The following is a 13,725-nucleotide window of genomic DNA, read 5'->3' as shown; positions in this document are numbered from 1 at the left end:
TAGGCCACTAAATTCTTTCATGCTACTACTTAAGTTTGGTTTAGCTTTTTGAAATTGAGCTTTTTTAAAGTTGAGTTTTTAAAAAGTGCGTAATGAAAAAGTATTTTTTCAAAAAGTTGAGCGTTTGGTAAAAATTATTAAAAAGTGCTTTTTGAAAAAGTGGAGTGTTTGGCTAGTACTTATAAAAGTGGCAGTTTAAAGGAAAAATTACCAAAAATGATAATATATATATAAGGAAGTTTATTTCATACTTAAATCAATATTGTGAAATTATTTTTTTTCACTAATATTAGCTAATAATAACCTACTACTTAAGATTTATTGTGAAAGTATTGTGATAATTTATACTGATTTTAATTTGAACCTATTATTAAAATTATTTTTTTCTTTTTCTAAAAAAATTAATTTTTTCTCACCAATATTAGCTAATAATAACCTACAACTTAAAATTTATTGTGAAAATATTGTGATAAAAATTGATATTGATTTTAACGTGAACGTATTATTCAAATAATTTTTTTATCTTTCTAAAAAAATTATTTTTTTCTCATCAATATTAGTTAATAATAATTTATCACTTAAAATTTATTGTGAAAGTATTGTAAAAATATTGTGATACTATTTTTTTTCCCCTCTTTTTTTATCCTCTACACACTACCGCATTTCTTTCTTCTTCTTTTTTCGTTATTTTTTTCTCCTCTTTTTTCTCTTCTACACATGTACCCTTACACTTTTTTTTTTTTACTTCTTTCCTCTTTTTATCCCTACCACTTCCTCCAAACTCCAGAACATTCTAGCTCTCCTCTCCTTTTTTTTTTTTTTTTTTTTCTAAGCACTTCGTTGCAACACCCATACAGTTCTTCACCTTGATCTTCTTGATTCTTTTTGTTTTCTCTAAATTCAACTACTAACAAACGGGATGATTCAGATCGGAAGAGCAAACGCAAATGAGTACAAACTCCATTTGAAAGATTTTCAATATTCTGATTTTTTTTTTTGCATTTTGAGGAATCCTAATTTGCAAAGGATTGATTTTTTTTTTTTTTTCCCTTAGCTGATTTGGAATTTGTTAAGATTTTTTGTGTTTGGATTTGGAAATTTGTTATTGAGAGGAATGAGGAACTGTGCGTGAGAGAAAACATGAGATCCTTTATTCTTGGGTTAATTTGGTAATTGCCCAACTCACCCAACGGATATATCAAAATCGCATGGACTTTTGGCAAAATGGACCTGAAGACCTCCTTTTGAGTTTTGCGCGTTTCTTCACAAATATAAAACGCAACTTTTTTCAAAAAGTTGCGTTTTGTGCTGAACCAAAGCCCATTTTGGTGGCTTTTTTCAAAAGTGCTTTTGGCCTCAAAACGTTGAAACAAACGGAACTTAGCCTAGTCGTGGGAAATGCTCTAGGCCACCAAATTCTTTAATGTTTAGCCCAGCTGTGGGCAGTACCACAACAAATCCCAAGGTTTTAGGGTATAGAACTTACAGTTGTTTGATTTTTTTCCATGTGGCATGAAATTTTATTCAATCTTAACTTATATATATATATATATATACATTTTTTTTAAAAAGTTTCTTGGAGGTTATGATGCAAAAATGCAGGTGCCTCTTCCAATCAAATGGTACAATGACTCAAAGTTCTATCATGACAAGCTAATACTTGAGCAACTCCATTTCATTCCATACCAATATAGGCAAAAGAAATCTCTTTAAAAAACTAACATTTGTGTTTAGCCTAAGACAAGTCTGGTTTATCAGATCTTAAAGCTTGAATTACCTAGTAAGTCTCCTTCCACATTCACACCAAAAGGGCAAACTGAAAATACAAAATTGAAAGCATAAATGGCTGCTAAAGCTCTAGCAGCCATTTGTACGGATACCCATGTCTTCAAGAGATTTTGATGCAGCAGTGAATAAGCCTTGATCATTCTTAATCACAACTCCAACTCCAACCTTCTGTATATCTTTAAACACTACATCATATATGTTTTTTTTTTTTTTTTTGGGGGGGGGACAAATGAGGGTGTTCATATCTCTTCGAGTATTTGATTATTCTCTTAAATGTATGTAGTTTCTCGTCCCACACATATTAGGTTATTACATAGAGGAATCCTATGAGGACAGCCCCAAGATGTTTCAAACTCAGATTCTTGTATATGTTGATCTTGAATATATCTGGGCCTGGTAGCATCTAATGACTTTGAGTTCTCTAAGTAGTACTCTGAAGCCACAACTTTATTTAAAACCTTATAAATATTGATGTGCTTTTTGTGAAGCTACAACTTGATGCAATTGTAATAAATGGTTGAGATTGAGAGAAGGAAAAAGAAACTTTCAATCTCAACCATTAAATAAAAAAATATTAAAAAGAAGTAAAAAGTTAAGAATGTAAAAAATTTTGTAAAAGAAATATGGGTAATTGCATTAGGTGCAATACCTAGGTATTGCATCTAATTTCAATTCGTGAAACCAAATGGGGCAGTTGGATGTAGTCAAGAAAGAAACATGTGTTTCTGTGATTCCATATAAACCACAACATTGTAGCAATTTGAAATAATGTTTATTTGTTTAGAACCTGCCCAAAAAATAGTCAAGAGAAGAGACACCAACAACATAACGCTTAATGGGAAGGTCGAAAGGGCGAATAAAAAAGAAATAAAACTCAATACAGTATATTCATTTATCTTGACAAAATTATAATAAAACTTAGAAAGCTACAACTCCTCACACGCCCAACTCCGTTGTTTTATCTTGAACATAAATGTATTCCTCGGGACCCTCTCTCTCTCCAAAAAGCTAGACCCCTTTTGCTGAGATGTGATGGGGATATTTATAGTCTAGGTGGATCAGTTCCGAGGGAAAAAAAAGGTATTGTGGTCATTGCTAGGTTAGGGAAGAGGTTATATGCTTACATTAGCCTTCCTTATTGTTCAAATGGGTCATTTAGCATTTAATGCTTGGTGGCTATCAATAGGAAAGAGGAATACATGCAGAGATGACAGTTATCTTCCCATACATGTTACCTCTCCTTTGCTCATGCGATTCTCATTTGATGAGTGATCTTCAGTTGTCTCGGACGATTACTGGTCTTGAATGCCTCATCGAGTGTTAAGAATGATTTTTTGCAGTGAAATGAGATCAGCAAGAACCTCAATTTTTCCCACATAAGCAGAAAGAATGAGCTAAACCTATTGTCCACCTCTAGCCAATCCAGTTAGGTTATTCTTGGTCTCACCATCAGCGAAAAACTCGAACTTTGGGAGTCTCACATCAGCAACATTTTATTGCTTTCAGCAAACTTTAAGAGATGCATTTTGGACATTCTAGAGGACAACGTGCCTGATATTCTCCCAGAAATACACTTGGCTTTAGTTAGGGCAAATGAGGAGGTCTTCATGATCTCTCCCATTGATTCCTTCGCGGAGACAATCATTTTAAGAATCTGCCGGAACTACCCTGTTAAAGCATCACCCTTCTTCCTGAGAAGAGCACGAACTATTGTAGCATTGATAAGGCGAGCTTTCATGACGCCAAGCACTGTTAGGGTGGGAACTACATTCAAGCGCTGGCTTTGGCTGGAAATCTATCCAAATTTTTAAAAATTAAATATAATAAAATTGCTTAGTGCATTGAAGCATTGAAAGATATTTAAGAAAAATAAAATTTCACAATTGTTATAGTTTACTAGTCCCAGACTCGCGTGATGCGTAAAAATAGATAATTATTTTGTAGTTGATGGTGTAATAAAAATCCAATAAAATCCACAAGTCATGTCTCGTCCATACATGTCGTCCAAAGAGAAGGAAGGAAGTTACCCCGTGCTCGTCCATAGCGACTCATCCGTCCGTTCTCAAGGGACGGACGAGGTTGTTGTGTCCTGAGCACCTTGAGCCTTAGACGAGCGTATTTTTACTAGGTGTGAGAAAAGTCGAACCATTGTAAGCCAAATCCAACCGTTGTGAAGGGCATACCCAAATAATGTAACTTCCATGGCAGTTATGGAAGTTACCTCCGAATCTTTCGTACTACTCAGCAATAGAAATAATTATCAAATAAGTAACCGTTGCCCACATGCTATATAAACGATTGCCAACGAGGGGGTAAGACATTCAGATACTTCCAACATTTTTGGAATTACAAAAAGACTAACTTTGCCATCGGAGGATTCTTGGCCGGCTTCCACCGGTCTCCTCTGATTCTGTGTTTATTTTCTCAGTATCCATTACAAATCGTCAACATCTGAGACTTTCAGCCCACTGATATAACAGAATTCATCAGTAGTTATTGTAAAATATATAATTTGTTCTCTAAATTTTGTGGAAACTAATTTGATCTCCCAAAAAAATTATGCAATTTGTAAAATTATTTTTTATTTATCTATCTCAAAAAATATATCATCATTTTGTTATTTGGATTTGTTTAATTGATATTATTTCTGTTTTAGGCTGTCCTTATTTTTCTAAAATATGTTATAGTGCATGATATTTTCCTTTTTTTTTTTTTCTATACAACTAAACTGTTTAATTTTCAAATATATTATTAAAATTAGGTAAAACTTATAATTAGGTATAGTATTAAGGTATTGTTCCTTAAGTTTTTCCTCTTAAAATTCAGCCATGTGGTTGCAATTAACTAAAATACACTTCCATCCCATGAAAAAAAGCCACATAGTTGAATCTTAAGAGGAGAACTTAATAAATAGCACCTAAGTATTATACCAAAGTTTTGTCCATTCAAATTTCTCATTCTCTTAAAAGAGATTATCGGATAATCAAAACTTATACAAAAGTGCACTTGATATTACTCAAATAGTTGATAGACACATTCATATACGTAACCAAGATTGTATTTTGATATAAATTCATTCTCACTTCCAAAATAACTAAGTATTATGTCAAACAAAAATCAAACAAAATTTATAAGAGGGAGAGAGAAGACTTGTGATGAAAAACTGAAGAAAAAAAATGCCAAATCATATTACCCAAAATGGTGTAATAAAAAATATAATGATTTATCAATCTTAAGTATAGTTGCAAAAAAGAATAAACAATATATATATATATATATATAGAGAGAGAGAGAGAGAGAGATAAGAAGAAGAATAGTCAAAATAAAAGATATAGTCATAACTCAAATACCAAATTATCTAAGCCATACTTATAAAATTATATTCTTATACACTATCTTTATATTAGGATAACTTTTAACAATCAAAGAAAAGAAAAAGAAAGACAATAACTTAAAAACACAGCCAAATTGCATCAAATCAAAGTAGAGTTTTAAAGAACACAAAAATTCATCAACCTAAAGTAGGGATACAAAAAATAAAAAATCCACAAAACAAAAACGAGAGAGAGAGAGAGAGAGAGAGAGAGAGAGAGAGAGAGAGAGAGAGAGAGAGAGAAATAACATTTTTTTGTGTAAGAAAATATTGGGGGGGTGGGGACAAATGAGGGTGTTCATATCTCTTCGAGTATTTGACTATTCTCTTAAGTGTATGTAGTTTCTCGTCCCACACGCATTAGGTTATTACATAGAGGAATCCTATGAGGATAGCCCCAAGATGTTTCGAACTTAGATTCTTGTATATGTTGATCTCGAATATATCTGGACCTGGTAGCATCCAATGACTTTGAGTTCTCTAAGTAGTACTCTAAAGCCACAACTTTATTTAAAACCTTATAAATACTGATGTGCTTTTTGTGAAGCTACAACTTGATGCAATTGTAATGAATGGATGAGATTGAGAGTCGGAAAAAGAAACTTTCAATCTCAACCATTAAATAAAAAAATATTAAAAAGAAGTAAAAAGTTAAGAATTGTAAAAAATTTTGTAAAAGAAATATGGGTAATTGCATTAGGTGCAATACCCTAGGTATTGCATCTAATTTCAATTCGTGAAACCAAATGTGGTGGTTGGATGTAGTCAAGAAAGAAACATGTGTTTCTGTGATTCCATATAAACCACAACATTGTAGCAATTTGAAATAATGTTTATTTGTTTAGAACCTGCCCAAAAAATAGTTAAGAGAAGAGACACCAACAACATAACGCTTAATGGGAAGGTCGAATGGGCGAATAAAAAAGAAATAAAACTCAATACAGTACATTCATTTATCTTGACAAAATTATAATAAAACTTAGAAAGCTACAACTCCTCACACGCCCAACTCCCTTGTTTTATCTTGAACATAAATGTATTCCTCGGGACCCTCTCTCTCTCTCTCTCCCCAAAAAGCTAGACCCCTTTTGATGAGATGTGATGGGGATATTTATAGTCTAGGTGGATCAGTTCCGAGGGAAAAAAAAGGTATTGTGGTCATTGCTAGGTTAGGGAAGAGGTTATATGCTTACATTAGCCTTCCTTATTGTTCAAATGGGTCATTTAGCATTTAATGCTTTGTGGCTATCAATAGGAAAGAGTAATACATGCAGAGATGACAGTTATCTTCCCATACATGTTACCTCTCCTTTGCTCATGCGATTCTCATTTGATGAGTGATCTTCAGTTGTCTCGGACGATTACTGGTCTTGAATGCCTCATCGAGTGTTAAGAATGATTTTCTGCAGTGAAATGAGATCAGCAAGAACCTCAATTTTTCCCACATAAGCAGAAAGAATGAACTAAACCTATTGTCCACCTCTAGCCAATCCAGTTAGGTTATTCTTGGTCTCACCATCAGCGAAAAACTCGAACTTTGGGAGTCTCACATCAGCAACATTTTATTGCTTTCAGCAAACTTTAGGAGATGCATTTTGGACATTCTAGAGGACAACGTGCCTGATATTCTCCCAGAAATACACTTGGCTTTAGTTAGGGCAAATGAGGAGGTCTTCATGATCTCTCCCATTGATTCCTTCGTGGAGACAATCTTTTTAAGAATCTGCCGGAACTACCCTGTTAAAGCATCACCCTTCTTCCTGAGAAGAGCACGAACTATTGTAGCATTGATAAGGCGAGCTTTCATGACGCCAAGCACTGTTAGGGTGGGAACTACATTCAAGCGCTGGCTTTGGCTGGAAATCTATCCAAATTTTTAAAAATTAAAGATAATAAAATTGCTTAGTGCATTGAACCATTGAAAGATATTTAAGAAAAATAAAATTTCACAATTGTTATAGTTTACTAGTCCCAGACTCGCGTGATGCGTGAAAATAGATAATTATTTTGTAGTTGATGGTGTAATAAAAATCCAATAAAATCCACAAGTCATGTCTCGTCCATACATGTCGTCCAAAGAGAAGGAAGGAAGTTATCCTGTGCTCGTCCATAGCGACTCATCCGTCCGTTCTTAAGGGACGAACGAGGTTGTTGTGTCCTGAGCACCTTGAGCCTTAGACGAGCGTATTTTCACCAGGCGTGAGAAAAGTCGAACCATTGTAAGCCAAATCCAACCGTTGTGAAAGGCATACCCAAATAATGTAACTTCCATGGCAATTATGAAAGTTACCTCCGAATCTTTCATACTACTCAGCAATAGAAATGGTTATCAAATAAGTAACCGTTGCCCACATGCTATATAAACAATCGCCAACGAGAGGGTAAGACATTCAGATACTTCCAACATTTTTGGAATTACAAAAAGACTAACTTTGCTATCGGAGGATTCTTGGCCGGCTTCCACCGGTCTCTTCTGATTCTATGTTTATTTTCTCAGGATTCATTACAAATCGTCAACATCCGAGACTTTCAGCCCACTGATATAACAAAATTCATCAGTAGTTATTGTAAAAAATATAATTTGTTCTCTAAATTTTGTGGAAAATAATTTGATCTCCCAAAAAATTATGCAATTTGTAAAATTATTTTTTATTTATCTATCTCAAAAAATATATCATCATTTTGTTATTTGGATTTGTTTAATTGATATTATTTCTGTTTTAGGCTGTCCTTATTCTTCTAAAATATGTTATAGTGCATGATATTTTCCTAATTTTTTTTTCTATACAACTAAACTGTTTAATTTTCAAATATATTATTAAAATTAGGTAAAACTTATAATTAGGTATAGTATTAAGGTGTCGTTCCTTAAGTTTTCCCTCTTAAAATTCGGCCATGTGGTTGCAATTAACTAAAATACACTTCCATCCCATGAGAAAAAGCCACATAGTTGAAACTTAAGAGGAGAACCTAATATATAGCACCTAAGTATTATACAAAAGTTTTGTCCATTCAAATTTCTCATTCTCTTAAAAGAGATTATCGTGATAATCAAAACTTATACAAAAGTGCACTTGATATTACTCAAATAGTTGATAGACACATTCATATACATAACCAAGATTGTATTTTGATATAAATTCATTCTCACTTCCAAAATAACTAAGTATTATGTCAAACAAAAATCAAACAAAATTTATAAGAGGGAGAGAGAAGACTTGTGATGAAAAACTGAAGAAAAAAAAAATGCCAAATCATATTACCCAAAATGGTGTAATAAAAAATATAATGATTTATCAATCTTAAGTATAGTTGCAAAAAAGAATAAACAATATATATATATATATATATAGAGAGAGAGAGAGAGAGAGAGAGAGAGAGAGAGAGATCAGAAGAAGAATAGTCAAAATAAAAGATATAGTCATGACTCAAATACCAAATTATCTAAGCCATACTTATAAAATTATATTCTTATACACTATCTTTATATTATGATAACTTTTAACAATCAAAGAAAAGAAAAAGAAAGACAATAACTTAAAAACACAGCCAAATTGCATCAAATCAAAGTAGAGTTTTAAAGAACACAAAAATTCATCAACCTAAAGTAGGGATACAAAAAATAAAAAATCCACAAAACAAAAACATGTGTGAGAGAGAGAGAGAGAGAGAGAAATAACATTTTTTTGTGTAAGAAAATATGTATAGAATGGAAGAGAGAATAACAAATTTATAGTAATAGAATAATAATAAGAAGAGCCAAAATAAAATGAAGATGAAGGGATAGTAAGAGTGACATTAATGTTGAGAACAGTGAAGAAATGAAAAGGTAAAAGAGATGGGGAAATGGTTGGAGGAAGTGTAACAGTAAGATGCAAAATTAATAAGAAGAAGAGTAAAAAAATAATAGAAAAATAGGTGGATGATGTGGCCACTAATGTGACTCAATAGAAATGTAGCATTTAAATGCTATATTTCAGCCTTTAAATATATATTAATTAGAGTTGTAAGCATGTGTAAGAAAAAAAAATGTTACAGAACCTATTTCAACAACATATTTATATGCAAAGAAGGAATGCAATACCACATAATTTGCAAGGTGAGTAATATTAACTTCTCAAGAATGAGCGATAGAATAATTAGATGTAGTAGCAGTAATATTAGTCATGACAAGGTTACAAAACTTCTAATGTGTTGGATAAGAGCTGTACTTGGAAATAGTAAAAGGCTCGAAGATGCTGTCCAAGCTAGCATTTTAACCCAAAACAGTCCCTTATAAAAAAAAAGTTCATATTAAACTACGTACTCCAATATAAACCAAATTTACAGTATCAAATACCAGTACCAAACTCATTATAAGGAACTGGCAATTAAAAACTCCATAAACGTATAATCCAGTCAACAAATTGCACTTAAGAATAAAAATCTCAAGCATCGACAAACATTGGAATGCTGCAATTCAAAACTTGATGAAATACTCCTCATTAGACAAATTGGAAAAAAGCTTTTTGTGGTTCAAAACTAAACTAACAATCAAAAGGAGGAGGACATTCAAACTTCGATAGGAGTGGATGAATTGGAGTTGGCCATGATGGTTGCCCAAGTAGGAATATAGATGTCACACGCATAGACACAATGGCAGCTAAGGCACAGACCCTCGTCCTCATGTTGCACGAGACAATGTAATTGCTAAATTGTAAGAAGACAATATCACCATCGTTTTGGTGGTAGGCTATGAATTTCACAGGCCCCTGGAGCTCCTCCTCATCCACTCTCTTATCGAAGAAGGTAGAACATTCTGAAATTATGCCCTTGTAGCAAACTTTGTGTTTCAGCGACCATGTACCTGCACTATCGTAATCTACAAGTTCCCAAACAGAAATATTGCTGGCATTGTAATCTATAGGGCTATAGTATAGCCTGAGGCGCCCTTGGAACACTCCAAAGGATATGAAACACTCGATAGGCAAGATGGGTGGATCGATATAACGAAGGTGGCACTGTTGTGGATCGAACACAACAAAGCCTTTGGTCATTCCGTTTTCACCATCTACATCCGCCCAATGCAGCATCCCATTGCAGGCAACAACACCGAGTCGCTTAGACTTAAATGAGAAGCGATACAATTCCCGTGGTGACTCTACAAATGAGTTACACCATTCATTAGTCTCAGAAGAAAATATCTCCCCATAACTGAGTATTCTTATCTGATTCAGCGTGAGAATGAATGCGTACCACCTTATATCTATAATTGGCATTTGTAATACATTCTTTGTAAGGTTCGCATATAAAGCCGACCAACATGGGTCTGTTGAAGCTTGAAATCATGGGCGGAGACCGAGGAAGCGTGAGCCATTGTTTGGTAAGTGGATTGCAGATGTAGTAGTCGCCGTCTGACTTACAACACTGTAGAACTTCGTTGCATACCAGCAATGAGTCGTTGAACGATGCCTCAATGCAAAGCTTATTATATCTTCCAGGCGGAAGAAATTTGAGAAAATCGACTACACTGCCACTGTGGCCAAAGTCCTTGATGAAGGACTCGGAGATAGAATTATCGGATGGAAGAACCGTGAACTTATCGTAGTGCTGTAACAGAAAAGTAAAGGGCTCTGAGGAATAGTTATGTTTACCGATTTGGTAGCGATGGTTAATGAAACCGAGAACAAAGTAAGGATGGGAAATAAGAGAAAACCAGTGCTTTGAGAGGGACATGCATAGGATAGCCGATCGGCAAGGCAGTCTATAAATGATCCCGAACAACACATCATCAGGAAGTTCTTCTATTCTGCTTGCACATGTAGATAGAGAAACGCGCGGAACAAAATCAACCGCCATGGAAGCAGCAGAAGCAGAAGCAGATATATGTTTGTTTTGGAAGAAAAAGAAGTCTAGCATTTTCGTTTTATTTATACCTTACGCTGCTTAATCCTTGTACGTGCTGGTGTCCTAGTTTGTTAATAATCTGTAAAAGAGTTTTAAACTTACTACTAATATTTCGCCACATAAGTGTTATTAGTTTCAAAATTTTACAAAATATTTTCTTGATTTATTTAATTTATATATATATATGTGTGTATGTGTGTCAAAAAAAGAGTTTTAAACCTTGTACTACTCAGCAAATTGAAGAGTTTTAAACCGACTACTATACAGCAACGTGGAGTATTTTAAACAAACCAACCTAATATAGCTCCACACCAAAACCTTCCATGCTATTTACCCTCTCTGTAGTTTCTACTCTCTAGATATTTTAGTTTTGTTTGATGAATATTTTGTGTTATATAATGTTTTTATTATTATCACTCTGTTTTTGTTTTTGTTTTTTTTTTTTTTTTTTTCCTAATGTTAGAATATTTTCTTTTATCATTAAATTGTTGTATTTTGTTGTTCCATGTTTCATAAAAGTTTAAATACAATAAAAACATAAATAATGTGTCTTTATTTCATCTTATAAAAAAGACACAATATGATTATTTATATTTTCAAAATTAATATGTATATCTTAATTTGTTTTATATTATAAATATTAGATTTAATTCATTTCCACAGTGAAGAATCTGGTGCATCACGGTAGTTAGTGGCTAGAGTCTAGACTAGTAATATATAAAGGTTGTGACAATCCAACAACTTTAGTGAGTAATTATTTTTTATTTTCGTATTCTTCTTTTAATACGTAGTCTGTGCTGCTTCTTTCACAATGTAATTTTATAAGAGGTTGTTTGGCTTGATAATATGCCATCATGTGTTTAGGGAATAACCTCAATAACATGTACTATAATTTTTACTATTCTTTGAATAAATTCTAATATATTTTTCTTAAAATATAAATAATGATTTAGAAAAAATGGATGATTCTCCTCCTGTTCATTTAATGAACCAACCTCTAATAGAAGTGCAGTTTTGTGTAAAGAGTGATTGAAGCACAATAGAAGCTTGAAGAGTTATTGAAGCACAATACGAGCTGCTTGTTAGTTTTGCAAGAGTAATTATTGATCTGATAATGTATATTTTTCGGGGCTGAGAAGAAGGGGGGTTAGGGGGTTTTACCTTTAATCTGTATTCTGTGGTTAAGACTGCTCTCCCTCTTGCAGCCACCCAAATATAGGGTGATGCAGGTAGCATTTCATCTTTAAATTGATTGTAATCTAGTACATAAGATTTTGGGGTGGGGGATGTATATATAGAGGTTGGAGGCTATAGGTGTGTCAACGTTAATTCCTTATTTCTGTCTGATTATCCTGTTATGTTGTCTTGACTAGATGCATAAGAAGATGAGGGGTGTGTGTATAATATTTAGTCTGGTTTTGAGGCTCACATTCGAGTTGCACTATAGTTTGTTCTTCTAGAGACACATGTTTTACCATAACTTATACATTTGTTAATTTGTGATTGGATTATATCACTTATACATGGGGCCACTATTAGTACTTGATAAGGCTGTCTCAAAGTATGAGGCAAGCAGACAACCGCCTAAGGCCTCCAATGAAAAGAGACCCCCAAAATTTAAACTAATCATTTGTTAATATTTAAAATATAAAAATAGATCTCACTTAAAGTAGTAATCGTCTTAGGCTCTACAATGCATTAAGCCAGCTCGTACTTGGTGAAAAATCCAATCACCACATAACACAACACATGTATGTTATGGTAAAGTGTGCGATAAAGTTTGTCTCTAGACTTTTGAGGTTTATATATAACTGGTACAACGCATTTCATTTGTTCTGTTTGGAATGGAATTACCACTGAACCTAATCCCTTCGGGTGGAGGACTCTCCCTTCTGTTGCAAACTGCCTGATTAATTGAAGTTAAAACTCTTTTTGCACCTGACATTCAAGTTAATGATTGGGCTTCTTCCGTTTAATCTCAAAAAGTTGATGATTGGGCCTTAAGCGGATCAAGTATATATCAATTGTCACATTTGCATATTCAATAACAAAAAATATATGTATATGCGTTCACAAATTCAGATTTACACATCACTGAAGAACATCGCCACAACAACTATTATTGGTTGCCACAACAACTACCATTGGTTGGCAAAACCCAATAGTAAGGGTCCGTTTGGTTAGAGATTTATAGTATTGTTGTTTAAGTGTTGTGAAAATATGTGTTAGCTAAAAAGTGTTGTGGAAATACGTGTTTCTTTGTTTAAACACTGTAAACTATTGTTAAAAATCTAATACCAAACAGTCCATAAATCTTTTGAAATCTAATCAATCATATTTTAAATTGGTGAGTATAATATAATAATATTTGTTGATTTATTTACCGTTGCCATCCCGTGAGTTTGAATCTATATTTTTTAATAAATTCGCATTTAGAATAAGCACAACTCAAATTTTTTTTTTTCTCATTTTTAATTAAATGCACTGATATAGACCAAATTAGACTAAAGTGGACCGACTAGACCTAAGTGGATTGAATGGACTAAAATGGACCGAAATGTACCCATTGGATTGAATTGGAATGAACTGTGCCTAATGGACCGAATAGACTGAAATGGACCTGAATACACCAAAGTGTTAACAATGGACTGAGTAGACTGAAGTGGACAGAAATGTAC

This window comes from Quercus suber, unplaced genomic scaffold (assembly GCF_002906115.3).
Source record: "Quercus suber isolate HL8 unplaced genomic scaffold, Cork oak 2.0 scaffold_543, whole genome shotgun sequence".
Lineage (NCBI taxonomy): Eukaryota > Viridiplantae > Streptophyta > Magnoliopsida > Fagales > Fagaceae > Quercus > Quercus suber.
Note: the sequence above shows the minus strand (reverse complement) of the source record.